The following is a 15,290-nucleotide window of genomic DNA, read 5'->3' as shown; positions in this document are numbered from 1 at the left end:
GATGAAGGAAAAGCCTTTCAGAGACGTTCAGTAACTTTCCCAAAGTCACACAGGCAGGGAGCAACCTCCTGAGCTCCAGCTCTTTCTCTATACTACCCTACTCTCCTCCTCGACAGTAGCACCCCTCCCCCAGATAGGTGGTTCTCAAACTTAGCTGTACCTGGCGATTACCAGGGGAACTTTTAAAAAAAAATTCTGATGCCCAAGTGGCACCCTAGACCAATTCCATTAGTGTCTCTGTGTGGGGATCAGGCATCAGCGTGTTTTCATACTCCCTGAGTGATTTCAGTGTGTGGCTAAGGTTGAGCCCCTGCCCTAGGTGACAGGTTCTCCTGGACCACACCTGCAACTCCTCCCTGAACCCTCCCCACTCCCTCTTTTTCTGTCAGGGGCTATGCAGGAAGATTCTGGTCTCTGAGCCTGAGCCTAGAGCTCCTGCCTTTTGTAGTCATTCACCCCACAAATATTTATCTTGTGTCCATGGTGGGGCTAGGCTGTGCTAGAAGCTGGGGATTGAGCAGGGAAGAAGACAGAACACCCCTTGCTCTTTTACACAAAATAATAAGTAAATCGGAGAAGTTCTGAAATGGTTGGTTCTCAGAACCTCTTTACACTCTTTTTATTTTTTTTTTTTTTTTTTTTTTTTTTGAGAGAGAGAGAGCGTGAGTGGGGAGCAGAGGGAGAGAGAGAGAATCTTAAGCAGGCTCCATGCTCAGTGCAGAGCCCAACGTGGGGCTCGATTTCTTGACCCTGGGATCACAACCCTGAAATCACAACCTGAGCCAAAATCAACCAACTTAACCAACTGAGCCACCCAGGCACCTCCCTTTTTTTTAAGCACTTTTAACAATAAGAGTGGATCTCCAAAACTCAAAACCGCAGTCTGATCATACCTTCAAAAAAATCAAATTCCAATAGAGGGGCATCCTATGATATACTGAGCTAGTACTCCTCAAAAATGTCAAGCCATCAAACATAAGGAAAGTCTGAGACACTGTCACAGCAAAGAGTAGCCTCATGAAATGTGAGTCCCACAGGGGCTCCCAGAACAGAAAAAGGATACTAGGGGGAAAACTAAGGACATTTCCACAGAGTGTGGACTTTAATAATAATGTATCAATATTGGCTCCCTAATTGAAATAAATGTATCATACTAATAAAAGAGAGGGGAAATCATTGAGGAGGAATATGGGAATTCTCTGTACCATGCTTTCAATTTTTCTGTAAATCCAAAACTCTTCTAAGAAAGTGTGTCTGTTGATTAAAAAGATCATGGGACATTGGATAGTTTTCATCTGGGATTATAATTATCCATCTTCACTGTATTAGAAGTTAAGGCTGGGAAAGCTTTTAAAATATTTATTTACTCATCTTAACCTAAAAATAAACTCATTATATGTTCATCTAAATAGCATATTCACAGACCTGTACCCCTGAAGCAAATAATACATTATATGTTAATAAAAATAAATTTTAAAAAGGTTAATCCCCTTTGAAGGAATGTATCTATTCCCTGGGGCCCTATTGTTTAATGCAAAAATTATTAATAACAAGGTTTCTGACATTAGTTGATGATTAACTGGTTTCAGTGAGCTCCTCTGTCTTTTGATGATCTCCACTACCAAAAAGATAGTTTTTGAGTATAATGGATTTGCACTATTAATCTGTCCACCTGTGATAATTCTAACTACACCTGTAAGAGAAATAAATCAATTTTGATTTAAAAAATAGCATCTTCTATGAAAAATAATTATATTTTCCAACACAAGAAAAAATTATGAGAAGACAAGTAATGTTTTACACTTTTGCAAATTGCTTTCGTATCTCACTTAATAGAAAGAAAGCGGGAGGGATGCCTGGGTGGTTAGTCATTTAAGCATCTGCCTCCAGCTCAGGTCATGATTCCAGGGTCTTGGGATTGAGTCCCACATCAGGCTCTCTGCTCATGGGGGAGCCTGCTTCTCCCTCTGTCTGTTCTGCCTGCCGATCCCCCTGCTTGTGCTCTCTCTCTGACAAATAAATAAAATCTTTAAAAAAAAAAAAAAGAAGAAGAAGAAGAAAAAGAAGAAAGGAAGGAAGGGATTCTCATATAGTCAATCCTCATTATGTGAGGATTCCATATTTACAAGTCACCCATTCACTTAAATTTCTATATGACCCCAAAATCAATACCTGTGGCACTTTGTGGCCATTAGCAGACATGCTTACAGAGATACAAAATTTGAACGGCTGGCATGCACGTTCCCAGCTGAAGCTGAACAGAGCTGTGTTCTGCCTTCGTGTTTCAGATGCTGTGCAGTAGAAGATGTCCTTTTTCAGTCTATTTAGTACCGTGTTTTTCACATTTGTGTGCTTTTTGTTGATTTTGCTGTTTAAAATGGTCTAAGGTGTAGTGTTGAGTACTGTCTAGGGTTGGTTAGCACAAGAAGGCTGCGGTGTGCCTCACTGAGAAACGTATGCTAGAAGAGCTTCACTCGGCATGAGTTACAGTGCTATTGGTTGTGAATTCAACGTTAATAAACCAACAGCATATGTTAAATAAGGTGTCTTTATACAGAAACACACATAAAACAGAGTTAAGCATTGACTGGTGAATGGTTGGTTGTAAAAAATGTGACACAGGCTTGTAGAAATCTAACCCTGTATTTCTCCCTGAGGGCAGTGGCTCAGTATTCACTAATTCAGTATTTGCAGCAACTTTATAGAACAAAACTGTCTTGAATAATGAGAATTCTCATTATTATTAATAATTATTAATAATGAGAATCTTGAATAATCTTGAACAATGAGAATGTGTATCTTCTGCCTTGAATCTGTCATGATGTGCTGTTTTAGTTGAAGTGTATGAAGAAAACTTAACTTCACATGGATTCTTCACAAGGAGAATTTTTTTTTATGATTTCATTTATTTATTTGACAGAGATCACAAGTAGGCAGAGAGGCAGACAGAGAGAAAGGGGAAAGCAGGCTCCCCGCTGAGTAGAGAGCCCTGCACAGGGCTCAATCCCAGGACCCCGAGATCTTAAACCCAGTTGAAGACAGAAGCTTAACCCACTGAGCCACTCAGGCACCCCTTAAAAAGGAGAATATTTTAATCAATTTTTCAGATACTTGTGGCTATTCTTTGAGAATATACCAAAATTTAATATGCCTTGGCTTCTTTTTTTTTTTTAAGATTGTGTTTATTTATTTGAGCAAGTGAGAGAAACACAGAGCATGAGATGGGGGAGAGCCAGAAAGAGAAGCAGACACCCCACTGAGCAGGGAGCCTGATGCAGGGCTTGATCCCAGGACCCCAGGACAATGACCTGAGCTGAAGGCAGACGCTTAACTGACTGAGCCACCCAGGCTCCCCTTAGTTTCTTTTTTTTTTTTAAGATTTATTTATTTGTTTGAGAGAGAGAGGGATGGGGAATGGATGGAGAGAGAATCTTAAGCAGACTCTGTGCAGAGTGTGGAGCTCAAAGTGGGGCTCAATCTCAGGACCCTGAGCTGGAACCAAGAGTCAGACGCTTAACTAACTGTGCTATCCAGGTGTCCCTCAATATGTCTTAGTTTCTTTTTTTTTTTTAAGATTTTATTTATTTATTTGACAAACACACAGCGAGAGAGGGAACACAAGCAGGGGGAGTGGGAGAGGGAGAAGCAGGCTTCCCGCTGACCAGGGAGCCCAATGCGGGCTTGATCCCAGGACCCTGGGATCTTGACCTGAGCCAAAGGCAGATGCTTGATGACTGAGCACCCTATGTCTTAGTTTCTTAAAGGATAGTTGCAGTGTGAGATCTGAGACTGCCAGTGAACCTTTTCTACTCTATTAACATTAAAATCCTTTGAATGGCATCTTTTACCCACACATGATTTTGAAACATCATGCACTAGTCATTTGAAAAGTACTAGTTCATTGAGTTACACAGATTTTCTGAATATGAACACATTTCATTATTCAATATCCAAAAATCACAGTTGTTTAGTATGACCACCAGTCTCACGAAAAAAAGTCTTTAGGGGCCCCTGGGTAGCTCAGATGGTTAAGCATCTGCCTTAGGCTCAGGTCATGATACCTGTTCAGCTCCCTGCTCAGCGGGGAATCTGCTATTCCCTCTCTCTTTCCCCTGACTTGTGCTTTCTCTCTTACTCACTCTCTCTCTCAAATAAATAAAATCTTTTTTTAAAAAAGAGAGAAAGAAAGAAAGAAAGAAAGAAAAGCAAAGCCTTTAAACATCAGGAAGCTGTCAAGATCACTGTGGTAAATACAGATTTTTCATAATTCCAGTTTTCACTTAAAAGCTCAAACATTATCACTGGTTAAAAAAAAAAATACTGTCCGTTGCTTTTCCTGAAGTGATAGGCCCCTCTCTTTCACTTTTGTGAAGAATGTCTGTCAAATAATATCGATATCGGGGTAACAGGTTTGTATATCTAAAAATGGTATCCCATTTAAAAAGTAGCTGTTTCAGCTTGCAAATCAAACAATGATGCAGGTGTATTTTCCTGGAGACAGCTACCATAGTAATTCAGCATGCAGAAAAATGCTTTATGCACACTTTCCATTTCATCCTACAGAATATTAAAAAGACATGATCTGATACAGCATTTAGTAAACAGTTTGGCAGTGTCTTACAAAATTAAACATCTTCTTACCATACTGTCCAGTAATGGCACTCTATGATATTTACCCAAAGGGGTTGAAAGCTTATATCTATGCAAAAACCTGCACACAGATGGGCATAGCAGCTTTATTCATAACCGCAAAAATTCAGGAGCAGCCAAGATGTCCTTCAGTAGGCAAATGGATAAACTGTGGTCCATCCAGGCAATGGAATATTATTCAACATTGTAAAGAAATAAGCTCTCAAGTCATGAAAAGGCACAGAGGAAACTTAAAAGCATATTACTAAGTAAGAGAAGCCAATCTGAAAAGGCTGCATACTGTGTGATTCCAACTATGACATTTGGGAAAAGGCAAAACTACGGAGTCAGTGAGATCAGTGTTTGGCAGTGGGGAGGGGAAAAGGAGGGAAGAATTAGTGGAGCACAGAGGAAGGAAACTCCCCTGTCTGAGAGTATAGTGGTGGATGCATGTCATTCTACATTTGTCCAAACCCACAGGATGTACAACACCAAGCACAACCCCCAATGTAAACTGTGGACTCTGAGCAATAATGGTGTGTCCGTGGGGGTTCATCAGTTACAGCAAATGCTCTGCTCTGGCGGGGGTTGTTGATGATGGGGAGGCTGTGTGTGAGTGAGGGTAGAGGACATATGAGAAATCTCTGTACCTTCTGCTCCATTTCGCTGTGAATGTAAAACTGTTAAAACAAAAGTCTGGGGGTGCCTGGGTGGTGCAATCAGTTGAGCGCCCCCACCCCAACTCTTGGTTTGGGCTGATCTCAGGGTCTTGAGATCGAGCCCCACCTTGGGCTCCACGCTTAACATGGAGTCTGCTTGAGACTCTCTCTCCTCTGCCCTCACAACCTCCACTCTTTCATTTTCTCTCTCTGTCTAAAATAAATTTTAAAATCTTTAAGAAATAAAAATAAATAAAACAAAAGTCTTTTTTAAAAAAACCACTAAAAGCAGAAAAAATGAAGGCATGCACTCAAGAGTCGAGGTTTAGTAAAATACATAGTTTTTATTGCTTCATCAATAAAATAATGGCTTTTGTTTTTTTGAACCATGAACGAGTCGGTGAAGAACAGAAGGACTCGGCACGGTTTGGTGCGGCTAACTTGGTTCGTGCTGATGTGCTAGCAGCTGTTAGTCACCATTGCTGTTGCACCGTTAAAGGACAGGCTAATGCAGTGGTAAGGTGGGGATGGGGAGTGATTGAGGATGGGTACTGATGTCCTTTGGGGGATGAAAATGTTCCAGAACTAAATAGGATAGAGATGATGGTTGCACAACACTGTGAATGTGCTAAGGGCTGCTGCACTGTACTCTTTGAAGTGGTTAATTTTATGTGGTATGAACTCCACCTGAATAAAAAGAAAAGCGGTACCCAAAACTCAGTATTTCAGATAAATAGCATTTCAACACAAAATTTTGAAAAACCAAAGCGAATGCCAAATTCACGATGAGCAAAATATCAACTTTCCAAATAAAGACAGGATCAGAATTCTTGATTTTTTTTCTCCTGCTCAGGCTCCCATATGGCTTGGCTCAACACTCTTGCTAATGCTGTCTTTTTTTATGTTTTGCTCACTATGAATTTTTCCACTGAATTTTGGGGGGGAGGGATGAATTATTGATACTGGAATATTATTTATCTTTTTTATAGGAGAATATCTTTCTTACCTCTGAACTCAGAAAATACAACATAACTATATCTCCAAAGAATACTCATAAGAAAAAAAGAAATCTGATGTATTTCGCTGTTTTGAAATTAGGTAAACATAGCATCACTCTTTCATTGCCTTTTTCATTTCTTTCTTTAACCATTTTATTGAAATGCAATTGACATGTAAAGGGCTGATTATCTTTAATGTATATAACTTGATGAGTTTGAGAATAAGTAGACACCCATGAAACCATCACCATCATCAAGGCCATAAACATATCTAACACCTCTCAAAGTTAATATTCCAATAAAATATTCCAGCATCATTTCTCTTAACTGCAGAATGTTAGGGTACTCCCTTACATTTTCATGTCTCCAACAAGAGCCTCACTCTCCTCACCCTGGCCCCGCCCCAGAGTCTCCCATTCTCTCAGTAAGCCTAAGACTGGTGGCTCCCTTTTATAGATGTAGAAGGGGCTCAAAGAGATTAAGTCACCACCCATATTATCAATATCAATAAGTGATGAGACCAGAGCTTGAGCCCAGATCTTCTCTGACAAGTGGCTTCAGCTCTGATTCTAGCATGAGGTGGGCATACCAGGCTAGGAGCATCCCCAAGCTGTCCCAGATGACTGCCCGTGCTGTGGGGTGGGGCCTGTGCAGAGGATGAGCCAAGAGGAGCCTGAGATGGAAGAATCCAGGCTAATTCCTCTGTGGGAAGCGCTCCCTATTAATTAATTAGGGCAGAACTGGCCTGCGGCATCCCCGCAGCCCCCAGAGTCATTAAGGGAGAGGGGGTCTCATTATCAGCTAGCAGCTTCCCCATCATTCCCAGGGCCCCAGAGGAAACTGAGGATAAGGGAGAGGAAGGTCAGGTCCTCCTTCTCTGAAACCCACCCTTCCTACTACCCGAGTGGCCTGATATGCAAGTGATTAAAACCACAAGCAGAATTTTATGGGGGGAAAGAAAAAAGAGATGAGGGGATAAGTTTCCTGCCCCCTCCCAATTCAGTCTGCATTTATATTTATATGAGATATTTAGAATAGGTAAATCCATAAAGATAGAAAACAGATTAGTGGTTGCTGGGGGCTGGAAGGAGTGCGGAATGAGGAGTGACTATTAATGTTTGCAAGGTTTTCTTTTTGGGGTGATGGAAACTAGATAGTTCTGGAGCTAGATAGTGGTAATGGTGGCACAACGTGGTGAATGAACTTAAAACCACCGATTTGTGACTTCAAAGTGGTTACAAGGGCTATGGTGATAAACATTTTGCAATACACAAATGTACCAAATCAACACGTCATGCACCTTACGTGTTGATGTTATACACAATGTTATATGTAAATTATATCTCCATAAAGCTGCAAAAAAATGGTTACAGTGGTAAAATTTTATGTTGTATATATTTTACAATTTTAAAAATTAGTCTCCTTCTGGTTCTTGAATGTTTCTTCAGCATTTAGGAACATCTGTTTTGTGCCCAGCGTTATACTGAGCAGGGAAGTGTGGTCCTGCCCTCCTTGCTCTCGCTGATTGAGGAGCAGCACTGCAGAACTCTGGAGTTCTTGGCTTCTAGAGACACTCTCTGTCCTCCCCCTTATTCTGTGTCCTAGGACACTTATGGATCACACCAACAGGCTGCCTTGCTCTCTGGCTTCTGGTTGGGTTCAGGCAAAGGGAGTCCTTGCGGGATGGAGGAGCATGAGCTCAGGATATTTTCTCCCCAGGTTCCTCCCCACAAACTCACTGAGGATGGCTGTACCCCTAGACCCTAGATCGTGGGTCCTGGGAGGTGACCCCTCTGAATCCTGGCACTAAATGCTCCCTCATCTTTCTCTGTTTCTGCCCAGGCGCTGCTAGCTCCAGGATCCTGCACCATCCTTATCCCCTCCCCACCACCCCTTTACCAAACTGTCATCACAGTACCCAGTTTGAGTGTGCATCTGCTTCCTGCTGAGACTTCCCACTAGAAAGGCATTTAGGAAAAACAGTAGCAAAATACATAGACATGAATAAATAAGTCCTGGAGATGTAATGCACAGCATAAAGATTATGGACAACAATATTGTACTAGAAACTTCCAAGATGCTGAGAATCTAGATCTTAATTTTTCCCACCACAAAAAAAGAAATGTGACATGATGGAAGCGTTAGCTAATACGATGGTAGAAGGCATATTGCAATATATAAATGTATTGAACCACCACATTGTCCATTTTAAACTTAAACAGTGTTGAAGTAGTCCCCCCCTTATCTTGGGGGTTGGAGTTCCAAGACTTCCTACACATGCCTGAATCCCAAATAGTACCCAACCTTATACATACCATGTTCTTTCCTACACACACACACACCTATGATAAATTTCAACTTATAATTTAGGCACAGTAAGAGATTAACACTAATACTAAAATAGAATAATTATAACAATATACTGCAATGATATTTATGTAAACATTCTTGCTCTCTCTCCCCCCTCTCAAAATATCTTAAGCGTACTGGGCTCATCCTTCTACTTGTGATGATGTGAGATGACAAAATGCCTACATGATTATATGAAGTGAGGGGAATGATGCAGACATTGTGACATAGCATTAGACATTTCTGACAATATGTCAGAAAGAGGGTCATCTGCTTCCAGAACTCGGTTGACTGAGGGAACCTGAAACCATCGAAAACAAAACCGTGGGTAAAAGGGGGAACAACTGTGTGTGTCAATTCTATCTCAATAAAAAATAAATTCATAAAATTAGCCATCTCAACTCAAGAATATAAAATATAAATAAGCAGGCCCTGGAAGTAGACTGTAGCAGCAGAAGTGCCCTCAGTGGAAAATTGAAAAGCTGGGAAAACATTATAAAGCAGTACCATTGACAGGGAAGAGAGAAGGAACAGAGAGCAGAAATTTTAGACTTTTTTTATGGTCAAGGCCATGCATGTTCATTGCAGAGAACTGTTTAAATGAAGAAAGTGTAGGGGCACCTGGGTGGCTCAGTCATTAAGCTTCTGCCTTCAGCTCAGGTCATGATCCCAGGGTCCTTGGATCGAGACCCGCATCGGGCTCTCTGCTCAGCAGGAAGCCTGCTTCTCCCTCTCCCACACCTCCTGCTTGTGCTCCCTCTCTTGCTGTGTCTTTCTCTGTCAAATAAATAAATAAAATCTTTTAAAAAATAAAAAAATAAATGCAAAAAGTGTAGAATCCTAATCTTTATTACCATTAAAATGTTGGTGGATTACTTTCTAGGTGGGGATATTTTTCCTGATTCAAAATTAGAATCCGGCTGATATGCTACATGAATGAAACTTGAGGACGTTATGCTAAGTGAAATAAACTAGTCACAAAAACACAAGTCCTGTATGGTTCCACTTATATGAAGTACTTAGAGTAATCAGATTCATAGAGACAGATAATAGGATGGTGGTTTCTGAAGCTGGGGGTAGGGGAGGGGGAGGAATGGAGAGCTGATGTTTAAAGGGGACAGAGTTCCTGTTTGTAAGATGAAAAATTCTGGAGATAGATGGTGGTGAATGTTGCACAACAGTGTGAATGTACTTAATGCCACTAAACTACACACTTAAAATTGGTTACGATAGTAAAGTTTATGCCACGTATATTTTGCCACAATAAAGAGAATTAGAATCATGTCATTTTGGCAGTTTGTTGTCCTGTCTATAATGATTATTATGGTATTATTATTATTTGTCATATGTCTTAAGCAATTACCTCTATCTGCCATGATCTTGGTGGTTTCCTTTAGTTCTTCATGTTCTGTCTCCCTCACTGGATGAGAAGCTCCACGAGAGATGGGACTTTGTCTTGTCACTCTTTCCTTATCTTAGCCTAGTGTGTGACAAAGCAGATGCTCCGTAAATATTTGTCAAGTCAATGAATCCATTAGAAAAGAGAGATTTCTGGTGGACCCCACACACACACACACAAGTCCACTATTTCCAACCTGCTCTGCACCGCGGGAGACATATCTTTGTGGCCCCTATCCATAGGCTTGCTGCTTTGGGAAATCTGGAAGGTTCCATTTAAAGACATTTCCAGCATGAGATGGGAGCACAGGGGAGGGAGGATTAAGGTGGGAAACCCAGCAACAAGGTGAGCTTAGATAGTGAGGAGAGGAAATACTATTCCTCTCTGGTTCTGCACTTTGAGCACTGAAGAGATGCTTGCAGTGTGCCCAAGTGACCAGGAATGCCACATAGAGATAGATCAGGAGTAGGCAGGGGACCCCAGAATAAAGGGGCAGATGCCATTATATTAGTTTTCTAGAATGCCTCACAAATTACCACAATCTGGGGGTGCTTAAAATAACAGCAATATTCTCCCATACTTCTGGAGCCCAGAAGTCTGAAAACAAAGTGCTGGTGTTAGAAAGGCTATGCTTCCTCCAAATGTTCTAGGAGAGGAGCCTTCCTTGCTTCTTCCAGTTTCTAGGGGTTGCCAGAAATCCTTAGCATTCCTCAGCTTGTAGAAGTATCACGCCAGTCTCTGCCTTCTTATTTACAGGGCCTAGTGTCTGTCTCTGCATCTTTACATAGCCTTCTTATAAAGATGCCAGTCATTGGATCAAGGGCCCCTCATATTCCAACATAACCTCGTGGTAACTCAACTAATTACAACTGCTAAGACCCTATTTCCAAGTAAGACCACATTCACAGGTGTCAAGACTTATCTTTGGGGGGACACAATTCAACCTACAACAGTAGGTAAGACCCTTCAACAGTCCTGCCTCCCCCTTAATTTGGATTCCCCTATAAATTAAAAGGATGCTTAGAAGTTGAGTGGCCAGAACAGGAATTTCTATGGCAGAAGCAGCACAAAGTCCTTTTGGTTGCTCCATGCAATGGATTATATCCAAGAGTGGCAGGGCCACCATCTTTCAGTCATTCAACAAGTAGGTATTAAGGGTCTGCATGCTCCGTGCCAAGAACCCAGCTGGCACGGTGGATTCAGTGATGACTAAGGCAGATGAGATCCTTATCAAGGAGCTGACATCTAGAAAGGGAGGTGGCAAACACAACCTGATAAGTGCTATGAAGAGACTGAGGGTTCCAGTGTGGCATGGCTATGTAGTACTTCAGATCAGATAGTCAAGGAAGTTCCCATTAGGATATAATATTTGACCAGAGATAAAGGATGAGAGAGAGAGTAAAACATATAAAAATGTAGGAGAATATCTCAGAGAGGGAAGAACATTCCAGAGAGGAGAGTCTGAGCACTAGCATGGCTGACCCCTCATGATTTGAAGACAGAGTGGCAGGAGATGGGAAAGTAAATGTGGACAGAGGCCAGGTGGTAAGGAGCTGGGATCTTGTAGATCATGGTTAGAAATATGGATTCTCTTCTAAACTTAAGGCTCACCTCACTGAATCTACCCATTGGACTAAAGCCACAGTTTCCTAACCTAACAAGTAATACCTGAATCCACTGATGTGGATGAGCTTTTCTAGGGAGAAGGTGAGAAATGAGAAGCAAATGGGGGGTGGAAGCCTAATGTATTAGTTAGCTATTGCTATATAACAGATTATCCCAAACTCAGCGACTTAAAAAAACAGATATTTATTAAGTGAGTTCTTGTGAATCAGGGCATGGCTTAGCTAGGTCCACTAGTTCAGTCTCTAACCAATCTGAAGACATGATGTCAGCTGGCACTGCACTCTCTTCCCAAGGATAGACTGGGAAAGAATATGTTTCTAGGCTCACTCATGTGGTTGTTGGCAGAATTCAGCTCCTTGTGGGATGTTGCACTGAGGGATTCAGGTCATTGCTGGCTGATAGCCAGAGGCTCCCTCAGTTTCTTGCCATGTGGGCTTCTCCATTTCTGAAAGAATGAGCAAGACAAAAGCCATGATGTCTTTATAACTTAATTCAGAAGTGGCGTCTTATCACTTTTGCCATATTCTAGTGGTTAGAAGTGTCATTAGATCCAACCCACACTCCAAGGGAGGAGATTACATAAGGCATGAAGACCAAAAGGTAGAGACCATTGGGAGCCATCTTCAAGGCTGCCTAACTCACCTGAAGAACTCTACACTTGACAGATGGATGGCAGACAACCATCCCATGAAGGACCAAGACTAGAGGCAAAAGGGGAAAGGTGTGATGAGTATAGGGGAAGAGAGTCAAGTTCCAGGTGGTTGATAATTTCAAATGGTACCTAGAGGTCAAGTTGAATGGGACAGAAAAGAAACTACAGAATTTGTTGTAAGACGACCTTTCATCTGAACCATTTCAAGGGACTTATGGGGACTAAAGTCATAGGGACCAGTCCTTATCCCTTACCAACAATATGGTCAGCACCTTTGCAGGAGGTGACTGGGAAGAACGAGGAAGAACCTCTTCTGCCAGCCTGGGGCTTCCCACTGTCTCCTGACACCTCCCCCAGGAGAGTGACCTCATTTCTCAAAGACAAAATTGATTCTAGGTCATATCCCCCTGGAACGAGAGACCAATTGATGTGATTATCTCCAAGAGAAAGGGGGGCACCTACTAAAAGTAGAACTTGGTGCCCCAGAAGGGAAGACATCGGGGAACCTAAAAAGGGGTCTCTGATAATTACCTACCAAAATTTCAGAGTGAAGGGCATCTCCATGTAATACCAAAGGAAAAAAAAAGGAAAGAAAAGCTAGAAGTTTTAGAAGGTTCTTCTTCCTCATATACCCTGCAATTCCACACTATTTAATCCAAGGGCAAAACTCTGTTCCCCACTTTTCACAGTACTTGTTGGGTAGAATGCAAGATGTTAGAATGCAAGATGTAAGAATGCAGCAAAGACAGCTGCAAAAAGAGTTGCTGTAAAACATTCTTCATTATAAAAATCAGAGAGCTAATTTCACAAATATTATTCCCCATTGGGCTGAGTTAGAAATATTTGAACTTCGGTATATTGGGAGGAAGGAGATGTGTATAAATGTAACTGTAGTTATGGGGGAAGGAGTATAGGGAAATAGAGTAAAATCAAAACATGTTCATAATAGATGTCTCTGGATGATAAAATTACAGATGATTCTTTTTCTCCTCATTTTATTTTTTTCTGTATTTTACACATTTTGCACAACTTGTATTCTGTTACTTTTGTAGCTTAAAAACAAGATTATTTATTAACTTAAGAGAGTGACTTGTATTTGAAGAATAGTGAAAAACTTTCTTAGTCCTCTGCTCGTGTATATAAATGTTTCTGAGGCATATTCTGAATTTCATCATTTCCTTTTTTTAAAGATTTTATTTATTTATTTGAGAGAGAGAGAATATGAGAGAGAGCAGGAGAGGGGAGAAGTCAGAGGGAGAAGCAGCTTCCACGCTGAGCAGGGAGCCCAACGCGAGGATCCCAGGACTCCAAGATCGTGACCCGAGCCAAAGGCAGTTGCTTAGCCAACTGAGCCATCCAGATGCCCCTGAATTTCATCATTTCTGTTCAGCCACACGTAGTTGAAGCTCTTGAAGACTGAAGCCTAATCCCAGCACTGCCGTGGTTCTTTCCAAGCACCTGCTGTCTTGGTGTGTTTGGGCTGCTATAACAGAATACCATAAACAATGTGGCTTATAAACAACAGAAATGTATTTCTCCCAGTTCTGGAGGCTAGGACATCCAAGATCAAGATGTCAGTGGATTCACCATCTCATGAGAACTTCCTAGTTCATAGACAGCCATCTTCTCCCTGTGCCTTCACATGGAAGAAGGGGCAAGGAAGCTCTCTTCCGGTCTCTTTTGTAAGGCCCTACGTTCATTTATAAGAGTTCCACCCTCATTACCTAATGATCTCTCAAAGGCCCCACCTCCTAATATCATCACATGAAGCATTAGAATTTAACATACACAAATATTTGGGAGGACACAAATATTGAGTTTTTTTAACAGGTGCCCATCGAGGCTATGACCAGCAGGCTTTGAAAGCAGAGCAGAAGATGGTTCATTCGTTGCTCAAACAGACACATACATGTATGAGACTAGAGAAAAGTATCTAAAATAGGCCATCAGAGCCAGGAACCAGAGGTGAATTTTAGAAGTTGATACAGTCAAACTTGGATCAAAAAATGAAAATGAGATGTTTGCTCATTGAGCACTGAGCAGTAGTGTGCACTTATTTCAATGTTCAAAAAATGGTGGTATACATTAGGAGTATGTTTTGATGTGAATGGGTTGAGCCAACAGAAAGCCAGAACAGAACAGACTGCATCCCCTACTCAGAACCCTAATGAATTTCACCAGAGATGCTTGTTAGAGCCCAAATCTTTTGTATGCGGTCTGGCATAAAAAAGCCTCCTCGGGTGTCCCTTAGTAGCTTGGTGGGAATAGTGTTCTGTACACCAGTCAGTGAACCAACACAGTACAATCCTCTCTTGGGAAAATAGAAGCACATAATGGACAAAGCAAACGTTGAGTACAGAATGCTGTCCCAAGTGGGCTGTCTCCCTGGTTCTTTGGGAAACCCTCTCTGCCTCTCCTGGTGTTAGAGTAGCTCATTCATTTATTCATTCAATTACTAAAAATGAAAAGTAATCTCTTGAATCATGCTTATTCTATGTGAGCCATCATGTTAAGCTCTTTTCTCATACTGTCACATTTAATCCATGCCATGATCCTATTATCCTAGTTGACAGATGAGGAAATAGAGTCACAGAGATGTCACTGACTTTTCCAAGATGACACAAACATTATGTCAGAATCATAATGTGAATCCAAGCCATCCAGCTCCATAATCTTAACCACAGCACTATCCTGACTCTAATGAAGAGCTGTTTGTTGAACCAGATACCACTGGTCCCAGCAACTATTCTTATAAATCCTTATAAATTCTTATAAATCCTGGAAACAAGTCTCCATCACCAAATGTCACCTGCCTCCATCACTTCCTGGTGACCTGATAGTTCTCCAGCATGGCTGGCCTGAGCGGCTTCAGTTGACCATCTTACCCCTCCCCATTACTGAATGATCCCTTGTTTTGCAAAGCCATTCATTCCCTCTTCATCCTTGCACCTCTCAATCACTGAACAAGAAAAAACATA

The sequence above is a fragment of the Lutra lutra genome, chromosome 1, assembly GCF_902655055.1.
Source record: "Lutra lutra chromosome 1, mLutLut1.2, whole genome shotgun sequence".
Classification (NCBI taxonomy): Eukaryota; Metazoa; Chordata; class Mammalia; order Carnivora; family Mustelidae; genus Lutra; species Lutra lutra.
Note: the sequence above shows the minus strand (reverse complement) of the source record.